General features: G+C 42.7%; 1 protein-coding gene across 10 annotated transcripts in view; it reads left to right on the top strand.

Moving 5' to 3' along the window:
- Positions 1-1,880: 1,880 nt before the first annotated feature.
- Positions 1,881-16,912, top strand: part of Il1rl1 (interleukin 1 receptor like 1) — a 49,812-nt gene continuing 34,780 nt past the window's right edge. For 2 of the 10 annotated variants that reach the window (XM_076557353.1, XM_076557349.1), the window contains exons 1-2: positions 1,881-2,072; positions 15,316-15,365. The gene's annotated coding sequence lies outside the window, so the exon portion shown is untranslated. Of the gene's footprint in view, positions 2,073-11,831; positions 11,985-12,029; positions 14,198-15,254; positions 15,366-16,912 lie in introns of those variants that run through there. The other 8 variants (XM_076557355.1, XM_076557351.1, XM_076557356.1 and 5 more) reach the window with 5 other exon arrangements.

The following is a 16,912-nucleotide window of genomic DNA, read 5'->3' as shown; positions in this document are numbered from 1 at the left end:
TTAATTCAGTTACAACTTTAATTTCCCCTTCATATTTTAATGGTGTAAATCATTTAAGTTGGACTGTCTTAGGGGAAGAGGGTAGTATTATACCATCATTGGATTTGTGGCTCAGTTTCTTTTGGTTCATCTGTAGACTGGAATTGGGCACCATTGGAGATTAGAAAGAGATTGGGCTGTCTCAGTTGTAGGGATATAGTTGATTTGTCCTGTGCCAATTGCTAGTTGAGCCATTTGTGGAACAAACCTGGATTCTTCTCTTTTGGAACAAGGGTGAAGCAGGAGCTTCTCTGGCCTCAAAGCAGGGAGTATGACTTTCTAATTAGCTGCTGCCTTCTTCTCCCAGGAAGGACAATCATAGCCAAGACAGTGAGAATCTGGGCTATTAAGCCCAATGAGTTAAGAGAACTAGCCTTGAAGGACTGTCAGGACCTCATATCTGTTTCTTCTTGGATCCCACGGAGGCTCCTGTTATTCATGAGATCGGATGAACATCTCCTTACTGAAGTGGTAGGGCTATTATACTCTTTTTCCTAACTCCCGCCTTGTGAATCTAATCACTCCCATGGATCAGGAAGGGGTTCAGAATTCCAGGCTTGTGTTTAAGGACAGAGGCAGGAAGGTCTGCTCACTTTGTTGACCAGGCTGGTCTCAAACTCAGAGATCTGCCAGCCTCTGCCTCCTGGGTGCTGGGATTAAAGGAGTGCACCACCACTGCCCTGGTGATCAATGGGTTTTTATTTTCTCTTTTATATGGAATTCATAAGTGTCACATGTTATGTTATGTTATGTTTTATGTTACATGGCTAACATCCATATCTTATTTCTATATATTGTATGAATCATTTTATATTCAGGAAAAATTTAATTAATAAAACAACTGGGATATTACAGAAAGTAGCAATGGCATGATACTTTGATACATTTCTTGGGTAATAGAAACTTAAAATTTGGGGTCTAAAGTTTTTAGAGGGAGATGAAAATTTGGTCTCTATGTGAACAGCTCAATGGAAAATTAAGACCAAGCAGTGCAGTTCTCCAGTTTGAATGTCACACAGACCAATGGTTGGCACATGACTCTAAGTTGACTTTCAGCTTTCCAAGTTAACATGTAGATATAAAATCAGGCAAAGCACTGGAACAACCAGAAGAGGTATTGCTGAATGACAATTGGTTCATACAGATTAAGATGTTTTTACGGTTTGGGCATTCCTTTAAAGAGCTCTTTGTAACAGAAATAACTCTGAAAAGGAACACCAAAATAATAATATACAAAAAAAGGAAACATTAACCAGAGTACTTTTTAATACACATTTGGGAAAATTGTGCATCATAGAACTCTCTAGATTAGCATGGATGACGTGGCTTTTTCTGTGGAATTAAACCACAGACCTGTTGATAATCCAATTCTGTTCCCAAGGAATGAACTTGACCTACTATTTGGGTTTCTGGTCATTCTTCCTGACATACTGCAAACAGCGCTGGCCAATCATGATGCTCTGAAGTCACAGATTCCTGAAGCTTTCTCAGTACAGTGCTCTAGGCATTAATCCCAGAGCATCATCACCAAGTGATCAGAGTCGGCAACAGCGGGATTGCATTAGTCATTATTTTCCTTAGTCTTCTCTTTCCATTTGAAGCAACCTACCACACTGCAGTACAGTAACACAAGAAAGTACCACAGGGAGCCTTGCTTGTGGCTCTTAACATTGCATTATGTGTGAGACATTGGATGTGGCAACTAAGACCATAGAATAGTAGGGTCATACAGGAAGCTTCCCTGTGTGGGCACACAGGAAAAGAAGCAGGATGGGTGAGTCAGGAAGCAGGGAGGTAACAGGAAGTAGAAGATGACATCAGATTCTGATCTATAGGGAACTAGAAATAGAGAACCCTGATCAGTGTGCAGGAATGATTTAAGTTAGCATGGGTTGTGCTAACTTGCCAGCTCCAGCAGGCAACTGTGTGTGGGATCTTTAAACTAGAAATGGAGGCTTGGGAAGAGGGAGAAGTACCTGGGATGAAGAAGTGTGCTCAGGACAGTGTCTACCAGGCAGGTGTGAAATTCCAAGGTAAGTGTGGCCATGCCTGGGGCATGTGCAGGAGGGAACGGGGCTGCAGAGTGGATACCAAACTGATGGAGCCCCAAGGTTTACTCACAGGTTAACAGAAGGTAGAGGAAAAGCAGGAAACGAAATGGATGAAAATTGCCTGGGAAATATTTGGTTGTAGAGACCTATGAAGGGTAGAACAGAGTTACAGTCTTTAGTGAAGGCAGGGTGGGTAAAATAAGAAGACAGTAGATATATCACTCAGTGGATTTGGCCGAGTTGGGGTCACTGGTTATGAAGTTTCAAACCTGGGACAAAAGGCTGAGTTCCCTATTTAACATATCAAAGTTGACCTGACCTTCGGGTTCTCCCAGCATCCTCCAGTCTCTCCCTGTTACAAGGTATGGCCCTGCCCTCTACCCTGAACTCTCCAGGCCAGGGGCTGGGCTGCCCTTCCTCTAGAGGCTCTTCCCTATATAATCTAGACATTTTGGTTATCCGCCCCTTTGGGACCTTTGGCCTTCTAGCTGCTGCACCTGTTTCTCCCCCTCCCCCCCCTCCCACATGGTGCAGCTCAGTCTGGTGCTGTTCACTCAGGACTCTCCCACATGTCCCTGCCTCTGGCCACTCTCTTCCTTTCATGGACAATAAACCTCCTCCTTCACCATATGTAAGAGCAGTCATGTCCTTTCCTTTTTATTTATTTATTTTTTCATCCACTGGTCATCATAGGATGAAAGCGTTGAGGATCTTTCTAGGTCCCCTGCACACAGGCTTCCTCCGTTTCTCACTTGCTATGATACACACATTACAGGAGCAATGCCGGGATCACCTCACAGTGCTCTATCCTCGGACTTCTCCGGCTGGCTGAGCATCAGCAAGGCACCGATCTTCTTCTTTAACTGTCTGTCCCTTGGCTTGAGGTGAAATCTAACGCTACCCTTGCATCTCTCTGAACCCCTTCATCAATCTCTCTGCCACCTCTACTCTACCTCTCCTCTTCACCTGCTTCCCCGTGACTGAAAGAGTTGGGCTGAATCTTATATGTGTTTTTATTTATTTATTTTTCTCTCCCTTTATATTTTTTCTCCGACACGGTTTTAAACAGTAATGATGTCCACATTGACATCTATAACACTTATTTTTGAGGTCCTATGTTCAGCCGCCTACTAGACTTTTGGCTCGGATGTCTTAAATACATTTCCATTCAACAGTTCTCAGGCAAAGTTCAGATTAGCCTTCCCACCAATTACAGATGGCAAATCAGACCCTCTTCCCCATTCTGTAGCACCAAGCATGCCCATTCCTTCTGTAGTTAAAGCCTAGAATACAGGCGTTGTCCATCCTTACCATCCACCCTTTCTCTGCCATCAACTTAATCAGAAAGTCCTGCTACTTTTATGTACCTAGTCCCCTTTCCCAAACTCTGCTACCACCTGTCTTAGTTCAAGCTTCTCTCACTTATTACCATCTCCATGGCAAGGGATTTTATTATTTCAAACAGTGCCTCACGGGCTCCAATGCATTTCCCACTGAATAGTGGTCTGTAGCCCATTTCTCTTGAATCTCAGAGAATCCAAGTGTGCTGGCCAAAGAAGCATTATTGAAGTGGCCCCAGGTGTCTTTGGAGCAAGGTCACCAAGGCAAGGCAGCCTTGCTTTGTTTGCTGGGCTACTCAGGTTGGGCTCCATGACAGCCCAGCCATATAGGGGAACAGTGTGTGGACAACCTAGGTGGTAGTTCTAGCCACTGAGTCACCAAGGCACAAGCAGTGAGCAAGACAGTGATTCTATCCTTTAACCAGCCATTCATTCCATTCTTCCCACCTAAAGCTCCTAACCTTATACAGTGGCCCTAAGTCATTCACTCTCTTTTCCTATGTTCCAGCCCCGAATGCCTGTCTACATCCCAGGAAGACTTACTCCTTTGGCACAATATTAAAAAAAAATTACTCTAATCTGGTGACTTGGAGGCAGTTTGGTATGCAGCAGTAGTAACTGACTCGTGGACATAGCTCATTTATATATTTCACATATTTTTAAACTACTAGAGTAACCTCCTTATTTAAAACTTCTAAGTCCATCTCATTGCTCTACTGCTCTTGGCTAAGGATCAGAATTCTTTTTCTTTTTTCCTGAGACTCGGTGTCTTTGTGTAACCTGGGATGTCCTGGAACTCGCTCTGTAGACCAGGCTGGCCTCAAATTCACAGAGATCTGCCTGCCTCTGCTTCCTGAGTGCTGGGATTAAAGATGTGCACCACCGCCACCTGGCAGGACCAGAATTCTGAATGCGACACCCAGGACACTGCAGTGTGTCTCCACCCTCGTCTTGCAGCACACACTCGGCCTTTGCTCAGTTCTCCGGCCACGCTGGCTTTCCTTCAGTTCTCTGAACTGGCTCTGCTCCTTTTTGCCATGATGATTCCTTTGTGAGTCACTCTCCTCATGCCCCCGTGCTCACCTTTCATGACAGTCCATCCATCACAGATCATCCCAGATCAGTCAGGCTTCCGCATAGAGGCCGTTTGACCACACACGTAAGGTCAGATGTCCCTGTCACTTTCCCTCATGGTCCCTTGTGCATTTCCAGTATGACTCTTCCAGTATGTCACTGTTGCAGGGACTTTATACTTCTCCCTGAAGGCTAGAACAAGACACAGAATGGCTTGTATTCAACATCTGTTGTATTAATCTAGTGGAAGGATATAAAATAGATTGAATTGAGAATCATGAATACATTTTTACATGTTGGGGGTTCTTGTTACTCAGCGTTCTGTTTCTGTAACAAACACCTGAATCATCAGTTTCTATGGAGGAAAGGTTTATTATTGTGCAAGGATTTGAGCTATAACTGCTTGTGCTATTGCTTTTGGACTGTGGTGAGGGAGTACATTGTGGTGGGGAGAATGTTGGAGAAGATACTTACGTCATGGTGATTGGTGTTTTCTAGAGAGAAAGAACCAATAGAAAGGACATATATTACAAAAGAGATGGATTTGATTGGCTTATGTGATACAGGCTGAGTAGTCTAATAAGGATGCTCTACAGAGTGGAGATGTAACATACTCAGGAGCCTACCAGGATGGATGACTCATCAGTGCCAATTTGGGGTTGAAGACCTAGAGCACTGGTTCTCAACTTTCCCAAGGCTGCAACCCTTTAATACAGTTCTTCACATTGGGTTGGCCCCCAACCATCCAATTATTTCATTGCTACTTCATAACAGTAGTTTTGCTACTATTATGAAATGTAATGTAAATATCTGATATGCAGAATATCTGATATGTGACCCCAAAGGGATTGAGACCCGTAGGTTGAGAACCACCGACTTCGAGGATTTCTGGAGAGCCAGTGGTTTTCCTTCTCCATTGGGAGACTGAAAAAGCTGGGTTCCCATGGCAACAAAGAATGGCAAAGCAGCAGTGTAGATGGACTGAGTAGTAAGGAGCAAAGGAGCTCTTCCCTCAGACCTCTGTATATCTGCTGGAAGGTGCTGTCCATTTGAGGGAAGGTTTTCACTTCTCAGTTAATCCTTCCAGGAAATACCTCCCAGATACCATATCCAATAAAACTAGCAACTAAAATTAGCCATTGTAAGTCCACTCCCAGGTCAGCTTGATACCCAGCAACATCTCCATGTGTTTTGCTTAATTTTCAAATGAAAAAAAAATCAGGTCATCATTCTGCCTAATATAATATAATAACACTACCTTAAGTAACCAAAAGATGCACAATTCTTCTTCTAGAACAGATGACAAAGTCTCTTTCAAAAACAGTTATTTTTATGTGCATATGTATGTGCCTGAGTGTATTGCATGTGCACCACATATGTCCAGGAGCCCAAGGAGATCAGAAGAGGTATCAGATCCCCCAGAACTAGAGCCACAGATAGCACTGAAGAGTAGATACCGGAAACTGAACTTGGGTCCTCTGCAACAGCAATAAGCACTGTTAACCACTGATCTATCTCTCTAGTCCTCATGACTCTTGAGGAAATAGATTCATAGCAGTTAACTATCGATATCTCAGTTGATGCCACATTACATGATAAAGAACTAGGGGAAAGAAAACACACATTTGCTTAATGTTTGTATAAAAAAAGCATAGACACAACAAAAGGGGTGATTATAATCCTCCTTCTTGTAACTGGTCATATGGCGTTAGCTGGTATCTATAATACCCTCCCTCTACTGCATATTGTATATTTCTTCCACCTTTAGTAAGCACCTCAGCAGGTCTTGGTTCTCTGCCTGGCAGAGTGGCTCACACATTCATTCTGGGGAGTCTAGGGCATTAATTATCCTGCCTAGATTGGGTTGTTGTGGTTTTCCTGTTGCTCTTAATCACAGGACATGGAAAAACCCTGAAGAATCTGTTACACTCCAGATATTCTTTTGTGGAGATGCAGTCCAATTTCCTCCCTCCTCCTCCTGCCACCAGTAGTTAGAATCAGTCACTCCTGGGAGCAATGTAACTCCTTTCTTAACTGGTTGACTCTTGGCTATTAGGAGCCTGAAATGGCTAGAGGAAGTCTGAAGTCTTATATTTTAGTTCAATGGAATATTTGTTGTACCCCTGACAGAAGTTCCCCATCAGCAAAGCATATACCAACAGGAACAGGATGCAAGCGTGGGTAACTAAGGATGATGATGGGCTGTATTATTCTCATTTTCACTCCTGGCTGTAGGAGAAACCGGACCATATGTACCATGTGTAGGACGATGATGTAGAATATACATAGCCTTTTGGAGAATCTGCCCCAGGCCTCCAGGCTTTCGCCACTTATCAGTACTGTAACTACATCTTTAAAAGTCCACTTCACCATGCTTTCAGACAGTCTGCTCCAGGATGGCCAGTGGATTCTGTGAGCATGGGTCCACCGTTGTACTTCTCTGTGAAACAAGTTCCTTTTTCAGGAGTAATGCTGTAAGGAAAAGCACTAGGGGGGATAAGGCATTCTGTAAAGTCCAGGGATGGTTATTTTGACTGCAGCATTACACCCAGGAGAGGCAAAACCATACCAAGAATGAGTGTGCCAGGGAAGACAAAATATTGCACTTTCCTTGGTGGAAGTGGGCTAAGTTTGTCAACCTGACACCAAGTTTCTGACAAGGCACTGTGTAAAATGATGCCATATTGGCAGCTGAGTACTGGTCTCTGCTGTTGGTAGATCTGGTTGTAGCCTGGTAAGCCTTGGGAAGTGAAAGGCCATGTTGTTGGTTCTACATATAACTTCCAACTTTGCCACCATGGCTACTTGTTCCTAGGTCCACTGGGAAATGACAGGGATGGTCAGGGAAAGAGGCTGATAGCATTCGTATGAAATGCAAGTAACTTTAGATCCTTTGACCATTTGCTACCCTTGGACCTTTCCTCCATATGTATGGCTCATCAATTTTCCAATCGTTCTTCTAAGCCACAAACAACTGGTTACAGCTCATGAGTCAGTATATAATCACACATCTGGCCATTTTCCTGGGAAACAAAGTAAGAAATGGGTAGTATATCAGCATCCCACAGTTCCATTGGGGGCATGTCTTCCATGATATGACTCCCTCCCTCCAGTCAATACCTTTAAAAAGGTTCCAGTACCTCCTTATCATGCTGCCAGCCAACTAGTGACCAAACCTTTAACACATGGATCCGTTATCTTACAATAGCAGGTGCTTGTTTGTTTGTCTGATTGATTGATTGATTGACTCTGTTTCCCACAATAGGCAGTCAGCATCTCTAGGGAAGAGGCCATGGCTATTTTGTGTTGTTTCCAGCAATGTTCTTGTAGTTACACATAACAGAATGTATTTGTAGGAATAAACAAGCCTTAGCAGCCAACTGAAAGGGCCCTTCCTTAAAAGGACTTCTTAACTAATGAGCTATATTTAGTAGCTTGAGGAATGGGGAAGACAGAAAGATGAAGCAACTATAAGTATTCTCTTGAGGAAATTGCTGTCTCGTTGGAGAAATAAGACAGATTTTTAAATAGCCCTCCAGGCTAGCTAAGCTTCTGTTCTGATAGTCACTGTGATGTGGGTACTTCCACTCTTCCGGTTTGCTCTCCGAATCCCAACCAGACAAGAACTGTTATAATTCTTCTCTTTCTTTTCCTTTCTTTTTTCTTTTTTCTTTCTTTCTTTTTTTGGTTTCTCAAGACAGGGTTTCTCTGTGTAATTTTGGTGCCTCTCCTGGATCTTGCTCTGTAGACCAGGCTGGCCTCCAACTCACAAAGATCCACCTGGCTCTGTCTCCCGAAGTGCTGGGATTAAAGTTGTACGCCACCACTGACCAGCCTATAATTCTTATTTTTCAATGAAAGAACTGAGGTTTACAGAGATCAGATAGCTAGACCAGGATTCTATAGTTACTAAGTGGCTGGGCATGATTTGAACCATGGACTTTTATTGGAATAACTGGCATGAGAACAGGGTGATGTTTTTTGCATGCCATGTTTTGGGAAGAGGAGAAGTAGGAAATGAAGCAGATTGGATTACTTTTTTAATATAGTTTAATGTATTTTAATAGCAAACTTACAGGAACAGCACAGAAGACAGACAACATTAAAACATGTACTTGTATTTGGGACAACTCAGTTAGAAAAGTATAGCTAATGGATGGAATCAACTGTATGATAAAAATGCTGCAAACACCATTTTGTTGCCATCAATAAGAAATTTACTTATTTAAAAAAAAATCCAAATGCTGGCCTTGTCCAGAAAATTTTGACAGTTGTAATATTTTTAATTTTATAAAGTTGAACTGTTAAAATGTGTTCACTGAAACATTTTGCTTGCATTAACGCTTTACATCTTGCATTTTATATTAAAAATTCACACACAAATGAAAATGGAAAAAATGCAATACCTGATTGCGAGTGGAAAAATAGGGGACAGAAATCAGGTATTGGATTACCTTTTCAGGGCTTGCAGTTTTCCTTGTTTGTAAGCAGCAGTAATCGCCTAAATAATCTTCAGAACAGCATGATTAAAATGAAGCCCTCAGTGCCTAGAGGAGATCAACTGATATTACATTTGACCCGTTACTGTAAACGTTTGGAAAATTGAATAGGGATGTTCACAGGGTAAGGTAATGGGTAACAAGGCAGAGTACTCTAGACCCTGGAGCAGCCATGTTCAAAAGCTTTCAGAGGACCGTGATGAGTGGTCTTTACTAGACTAAGATTTAAAATGCAAAGAAAACAACAGAATTCAGAAATACAGTAACTCCAACATCCAAAATACTCAACATGCAATTTTGATCACTAGACAGTCAGAGGCAGGAGAATGATTCCTATGTCGAGAGGGGAACCATTAAGTGAAAACAAACACAGATCACAGAGATAATGGAATCTGGAGACAAAAATTGTATTATGTATTTTAATTCTGTTGATGAGTCAAAGAAATGATAGTAAGGTTCATGTAAGGCATCCAACAGACATGGAAGTAAATAAACCCCAAAAACAAATGAAAACTTGCATAACCAAAAAAAATATAGTATCTGTATTGAAAAAGTGATTGGATTGGGGAAACAGCAGTGAAACTAAGTAGAAGAAAAATATTAAGGGCCTGGAAGACAGGGTAAGATAACCAACAGTTAGATTACACAGAACAAAAAACCCAGGGGACTTGAAGATATGGTAATAGAGATTAAGAAGCCATAGTAGAGATAGGGAGAAAGGCTGAAAAACTGAGACAACGCAGTCGGGGATTTATGACACAGTACTGAACAGTCTCACATACGCGCAGTGGCAGGTGGGCCTGAACCTCTGAGAAGAGAGAAAAGTGCCTTATGAAAAAGAGGAAGCAGGTAAAGAGGCAATTGAGTTGAAAATGCAGTGAAATGTGCATTTCTTTTAATCCCATAGAAGCAGATGCAGGCTGGTCCTGCTGATAGGGTGTGGCTTGGTGCTCGAGCATGATAGAAGAAACGTGGATGAGGATTCCATCTAGAGATAAAACAGAGTCAGACGTGGTGGCTGGTTGATGGAGATAACCAGTACAAAGCAGCTAAGGCCCGAGGCACTAGGAGGGAAGTAGGCGGGTGGGTCAGCACCCACCCTCCTGCAGATCTCCAAGGACCCACCTTGACACAGGCATTCTGAGAGACTTTAAAACCAGTTGCTACAACTACCCCCAACCCATGCTCTGTGTGTGCATAGATAAGCCCTGGAGGGCCTGCCAAGATCCTAGGGACACTTTATTTCATCACAGTTCCTTCTGGTTTGTCTCTGCTCAGATGAAATGCCTCCCCAAGTGGAGAACACGAAGTTCCTGTGATCAATGATGCTAGAAACCGAGATCTGTGGCGTGTACGACTCCCTAGGTCCTGAACCCCACGTATATACCAGTCCAAGCAGGGAAGAGGATGGTGCTTGCCAGTGGCCTGCTATGGGCTGACTGAGGCCTTGGGGGTTTGTGGAAGAAAGTTGGCTCAGCTCAGTGTTGTCTTCAAAGTAACTTTGGGGCTGAGGAGTGTGACGCCTCCTCTGGCTGCATTTTGCTTTTGCCACTGATGAGATCTTTCTTTTCCTGGAAATGCTAGTGTGGGACAGGCTTGAGGCAGAATTGTGGAATAGAAGCTTTTCAAGAAGCTTTTGCTTACACATGATCTCACTTGGCCTGAGAATATTTTCTTGAGAAATACTGCTCCAAGAGTCCATTCCACCAACACTTCTTTCATCTAGACGAAGAATGTGTCGGGCAGAGCAATTCATACTAGCATGTGAATGTGAACAGATCCTGATAACATCACAATGCCTAGCTCCATTTGTGCAGGAATTCATGTTTGAGGAACTGGTGGGGTTCCCAAGTGACAGAGGAAAGCACAACTTGTGCTCTGTATGGGATGGGGAACTGTTATCTCCAACAGGAAAAGGTTGTTTTGGTTAAAGCTCACCTTCTCCCCCCATTTGTTAAAATCCCAGCATCGTTCATCAATTTGGATTTCTTTCAAGGCAGTGAGGTAGTAGCCACACCCATGACCACACAACTCTAATTTCATGAAGTGTTCTTTGTGCAGGGTGTCACTACACCTGTCTCCATCCTCTTCGGGATACCTCTATCATATTTCTACTGCAGATCCTGGTTTGGAAAGAGTCGTTTGCTCTGCTGTTTGGCAGAGCCAGGATGGCAGCCCCAGTCATTTCTTCTCTGAACTAAGTCTTTCGGTATCTTCTGTTTCCGAGGACTTGGTTACCTACTTGGTAAAACTTCTTTAGACTCATCCTTCCTCCTCCTGCTTTAAGAACCACCATGTTTAACCCCCCAGGCATTTTCTCCTCTGTGGAGATCATGATCTCAAGTGTTATGCTCTATCTCATGTACCCAGCTAGATTTGTAGTATAGGTCTAAATTCATGCCGAGAAAGATGACTTTGTTTTTATTGGGGAAAGGTATGACGGAGAGAAACGACAGCTGTTTTTTTTTTTAGCAACTTTGAAAAAATGAGATAAGGGATAGAAGAAAGGGAGCCAGACATTGCAGCTGGAGGGGTGGGAGTGTGTGTAGGCGATGATAATAGCCATCTAGGAGGGAAGAGAGGAACAGATGTAGTGAGAGAGGAGTTGAGAGCCAGCTTGGGAGCCGAGGTGAGCTGTGGATGGAAACCTTCCAGCAGAGTGGCGGGAGGTCCTGCAATCCCCAGGTTACAAAGCGGTGTTTGAGCTGAAGAATTCTAAGCCAACCACTGACTTCTTAGAGGAAGTAGTCCTGTGGTGTGTGCTGCATGGGAAGTGCTTTGATATCATCAGGGAGAGGCACTTCCTGTCCGTTGAAGCTTCAAGCTTTTCTCTTGGAGGGTTTGGTATCAAAGCCGACCCCTGCTGCTGGATGTGAAGAGCATTTGCTCTGAAAAGCAGTGCCTGCCCTCTCTGCAGGGCAATAGAAAATGCCCCGCAGGGCCAGAGCCATTGATGGGAGGAGCAAAGAGGCCGAGCTTTGGTGAGTTATGTTTGACTCCGACTTCACAGTGTTGGGAAATGGGGAGCAGACAGACCCTGGGCTTATCCATGATAGCCCAGTCAGATTAGCTTTCAGTTCCTTTGAGGGCTGGAGAGATGGCTCAGGGGTAAAGAGCACTGGTTCCTCTTCCAGAGGATCCTGGTTCGATCCCTGGTATCCACATATTGTCCCACAACTGTCTGTAAATCCAGTTCCAAGGAAATGGACATTGTCTTCTGATCTCTGAGGGTTACTGCACACATGTGGAGCACATACATACATACATACATACATACATACTCAGGCACATAATACAAATAAATAAGTACATAAATATTATAAGTTCCTTTGAGAACAGACCTAGAGGTAGAAAACATGGATTTATCTTAGTTTCAACATTAATATTCAAGTTTTCAAAGTTAAATTTTCAAGCAGAAGATCACAAAATAATATAGCAACTGGGCAGTGGTGGCATACACCTTCAATCCCAGCACTCGGGAGTCAGAGGCAGGCAGATCACTGTGAGTTCCAGGCCAACCTGATCTACAGAGTGAGTTCTAAGACAGCCAGTACTGTTAGACAGAGAATCCCTGTCTCAAAAAACCAAAAATAATAGTAATAATATGACAATTTTAAGTCTAGCATATTTAACAAAACTTATAACACATGGTTATCCCATTTACAAGTTTATCAGGCCAAACATCTCTAACTAATTTAAACACTGCTTATTAATTTAATGTATCTGATTTTTCCTTCTTAAGTACTTTGACCAAAACCCTCTCAGGTTATGAATTAATTCTTACAAGGTTACTTTTCCTTGGGAATTTCAATGATACAGATAGGCTTAGAAATTATATATAAAGTTAGTAAGGATTTTACTTAAAACTGCAAATCTAATTACACTGTTAAAAAAGGAAGATTTGAAGGAGACAGGGATGGATTTTTCTTGATGTTTTTTCACTGTTGTTATAAAACAAGGCAATTCTGGGATTGTGAGATAGCTCTCATGTTGCTTTTCTAGCAAGGGACCCAACTTTAAGTCCCCACACACATGTGGTAGTCCACAGCCATCTGTAATTCTACTTCCAAGAGGGATTCAGTGCCCTCTCTGGCCTCTGAAGGCCCCTTCTTGTGGTGTATATAAACACACACAGGTTCACACACATAAATAAAAATGAAACCAGTTAAAAAATACCAAGATAATCCTATTGAAAAACTTCACAAAGCATACATCATATTCCCATACTGTTTATTTTTAGCACATTTTCAGACTTTGTTAATGGATCCTTTTGAATCCTACATAATAGCTTGAGTTAGAAAAGGCCCAGCTAGTGCACTGGGATACTGACTACTATCTTCAAGGTATTCAGAGATCTTCAGAACACCATGTGACCTTAGAATCAAGATGTTAGCACAGAACAAGCAAAATGAGGTTGCAGACCACCCTCATGCAGCATGCCTTGGGGTGTTAGAAGCTGAAGTAGCACTGCCTCTAATGTGGTCTTGCAAAGTTTCCACAAAAACCAAATGCTCACAGAGGTAGCTTGTATCTGTCCTGGAGGCATTTGCCTGTAACCTCAGCACTCAGGAAGCTGAGGAAGGGGCATCCTGAGTTTGAGGACTGAAGCACATAGCTAAGCCCATGTTCAACGAAGCCAGGTAAAGCAAAACAAAACGACAACAAACCCTCAAACTAGGTGGGAAGGAGAATGAGACATTATGGAATAAATCACTCTTTTCATCTCCTAAGTCACAATCATTTCCTTTCCTCTAGCACACATAAGTCGGGAGAAGAGTCTACACAGTGGCTGGGAAAACTGTCCTTCATATTGTCAATCTTGACCAGCAATCTCAAGTCACTGTGTCTGCATGGTACCTTGTGCATTAGTCTGGGCTGAAAAAGACAGTCCAAAGCCATTGGCTTAAACAAGATTTCAATCTAACTTTCTTCTCTTAGGCCTGGGTAGGCAGGTGCTTGTGGAATAGTAGATGGAGCTGGATCATGAGGTCACTCAGACTTCCAGGTCCTGCTAGCTCTCATTCCTTTGGAGTGTGGCCCTTATTGTTGTGGTTGAAACTGGCCTGGCAAGGTCAGTATGCTACAGTGTTCAAGAGGAGAATACATTCAGTCAAGATGTGCTTCTTGTATAGCTCCATGACTAGGACAAAGATTTTGCCTGCTGAATGAGCAATTATCCTGTGCCTGGCCAGAGGTAAGGTCCATGTGCTATTGTTGCAGTGGATGCCAAGGGAGCTTTTCCTTAAAATACTCATCTTCCTTTTTACCACTAACAGTCTGTTCAACTTGCATGCATTTGTTACGTCTCTGTCTCTTGAGCAATGGAAAGGGACAAACACTTATTTTGGCTTATAGTTCATTAAGGGTTCAGTCCATGGGTGTTTGGCCCCATGTGCTTGGGCAGAAAATCATGGTGATGAGAGTATGTGGTAGAGATGCTACTTCACCTCATTGTAGGACACAGACAGAGGGACTTACAGGAAAGGCCTCAAGCAAAAAGTAGCGCCAGAGACATACTCCAAGGACCCACCTCCTCCAAAGTCGCTGTGTGTGAGTTTTTACCATCTTTCCAATAAGGCCATCATACTATGAATGGAAGCAGGATTTAACTGTCAATGAGGCCAGAGTCCTTGTCATTTTACTATTGTTGGGAAGGCCCTCATCAACACACTCAGAGCTGTGCTTCACAAATTTAGGCATTTCTTAGTAATCCAATCAAGTTGACAATCAGGATTAAAAGAACCTATTTCCCAACGTTTTCTTTTTGTCTTCTATGGAGGGACTATAGGAAGTCATCAGCTTGACTCTATAATCTAAGTTTCAGAATGGTTAGCACACAGTTATTTGGGGCTGATTTCTTATTAAAGGATCTATTACTGCCCAACATTGTCAGTGCTTGTCACAGTGTGATTGTGTGCACACCACTCAAAAACTTCATAGATCTTTTTCTGCAGATAAAGCACCCATGGCATATTTAGAATTTATGTGATTTTCCCCAAAGACTGGACAGAAGTCTGCCTGGTGAAATAGTGGTTCCAGGAGGAAAACGGGTTGAAAGACAAAATGAGCAACTTTATGTAAAGGTCCCTTCTTATCTCTGGGCTGTGTCTGAGTGGCTTGTGAATTATCCGTGTGGCTTTGGACATGCCCCATCCCGCTTTCTCAGGCATCAGTATCTGCCCTGACGGAATGAAGGAGCTAGAGATGGACGTGTTCTTATGCGGCTCTTTCCTTTCACGTTTGCCCTTTAGGTCTCTCAACTTTGACTTCTGCTGCAAACATTGCACTAACTGATCTAACCTTCCTCACCAGTTACCGAGAAACTTATCTGATCTGGCAAGACATTGGCCGATTTTCAAAAAGTAAGTATTGTAGTTACTTTTTATCGACAGGCTGCTATTTGATACTGGCCTTTGGCCTCCTGTGCCAGGAGATGTGCAGGAAGTACAGATGCTCTTAGCGGGTGCTCCTCGGCCGGTGGGGCTTCGGCGAAGGAGCCTCAGAATTCCTCTCCAATTTCACCTTCTAACCAAATACAGGACCTGGAAAATGAATTCATTTGCTCAGCAGCTGAACATGAAGTCCTTCTGGTTTTTTTTATCAGTTTGGTAGAAAATAGAGTAAGAGTCTAAAATGCATTTTTATTATAAGGGTGCAGAGTATACAGACTATTTATGTGTTTTGGGCCATTTGTGATTTTTATTTTGTATATTGTGTTTTTTATCATTACATTTTTTTTTATTGACTGACACAAATCTCTTAATTTGTTAGGGGTATTAAAAGTTGACACAGGTCAGGAACTTCTCTCCAGATGTCATAGAAGCTTTAATTTGTGTAAGAATTTATTTAAGTCATTCTAGGAGGGAGATTTCCATTCGTAAGATTTTTATTAACCTACAGCGTTTAAAACTATCATGTGGAAAGACTATATGTTTTCTTTGATGATTTCTTGTATATTTTATCACATTTCTTTGTCTAGGTGCCTAGTGCCATGAAGACAGGAATTATGTGCTATTTTCACATCACTATCTTAATCTCAGGCACACGACTTGAAATGCACAACATGCTTATAACTGTTTCTCCAACAAAAAACAGCAACACACCATCATGGGAGATAGCTCAGTGGTAAAGCAAGCATGGGACTCTGAGTTAGCCACCTCGAAATCTGCAGTTGTAGCCTACCTTTGTCATCCAGTACTGAGGAGGAGAAGCAGGTAGATTCCTGGGCTCACTGGCCAGCCTCTCTTAGCCTACTTGGCTAGTTCCAGGCCACAAAGAGACCTTGTCTCAAAACCAATGTGGACAGTGTCCTGAGGAACAACATCTGAAGTTGATCTCTGACCTCATCTGGCCTCAATATATATGCATACACACATGTACACACACACACACACACACACACACACACACACACACACACACACACACATACACACACACGTACACACACATGTACACACACACACACACACACACACACACACACACACACACACACACACACAGAGTTTACAGTATAAAGAGCATGTGAGGAGCAAATGTGCTGATTAGATGTTGCATGCCCTGATTAATTAGGATCAATGTTCATACCTGCACTCTGCAAATGGAGGTTTGAACCATCTGGGATGCAGACTACTGGCAATGGACAGTCAGTGTTAAAGTTACACCGAGAAACTGGAGATCACATCTACGGAATTCTCATGAATGGTCATAAGACATTGCCAGGGAAAGCACGTCTGTCCTAGGAAGAATAGATGTTTGAGTGTGTACTGAGGCACACATTATGCCATAGTTCTTCTCCATGTCTATTTAAAGACCCAGAGACACTGAATTACACTAAACATTACTAAGGAAAAAGATTGGCCAGAAATATGGTACATGCCTGTGACCTCATCACTCAAGAGGCAGT

This window comes from Peromyscus maniculatus, chromosome 21 (assembly GCF_049852395.1).
Source record: "Peromyscus maniculatus bairdii isolate BWxNUB_F1_BW_parent chromosome 21, HU_Pman_BW_mat_3.1, whole genome shotgun sequence".
NCBI classification, from domain to species: Eukaryota; Metazoa; Chordata; class Mammalia; order Rodentia; family Cricetidae; genus Peromyscus; species Peromyscus maniculatus.
Note: the sequence above shows the minus strand (reverse complement) of the source record. Positions and strands in the feature narration are given on the sequence as shown.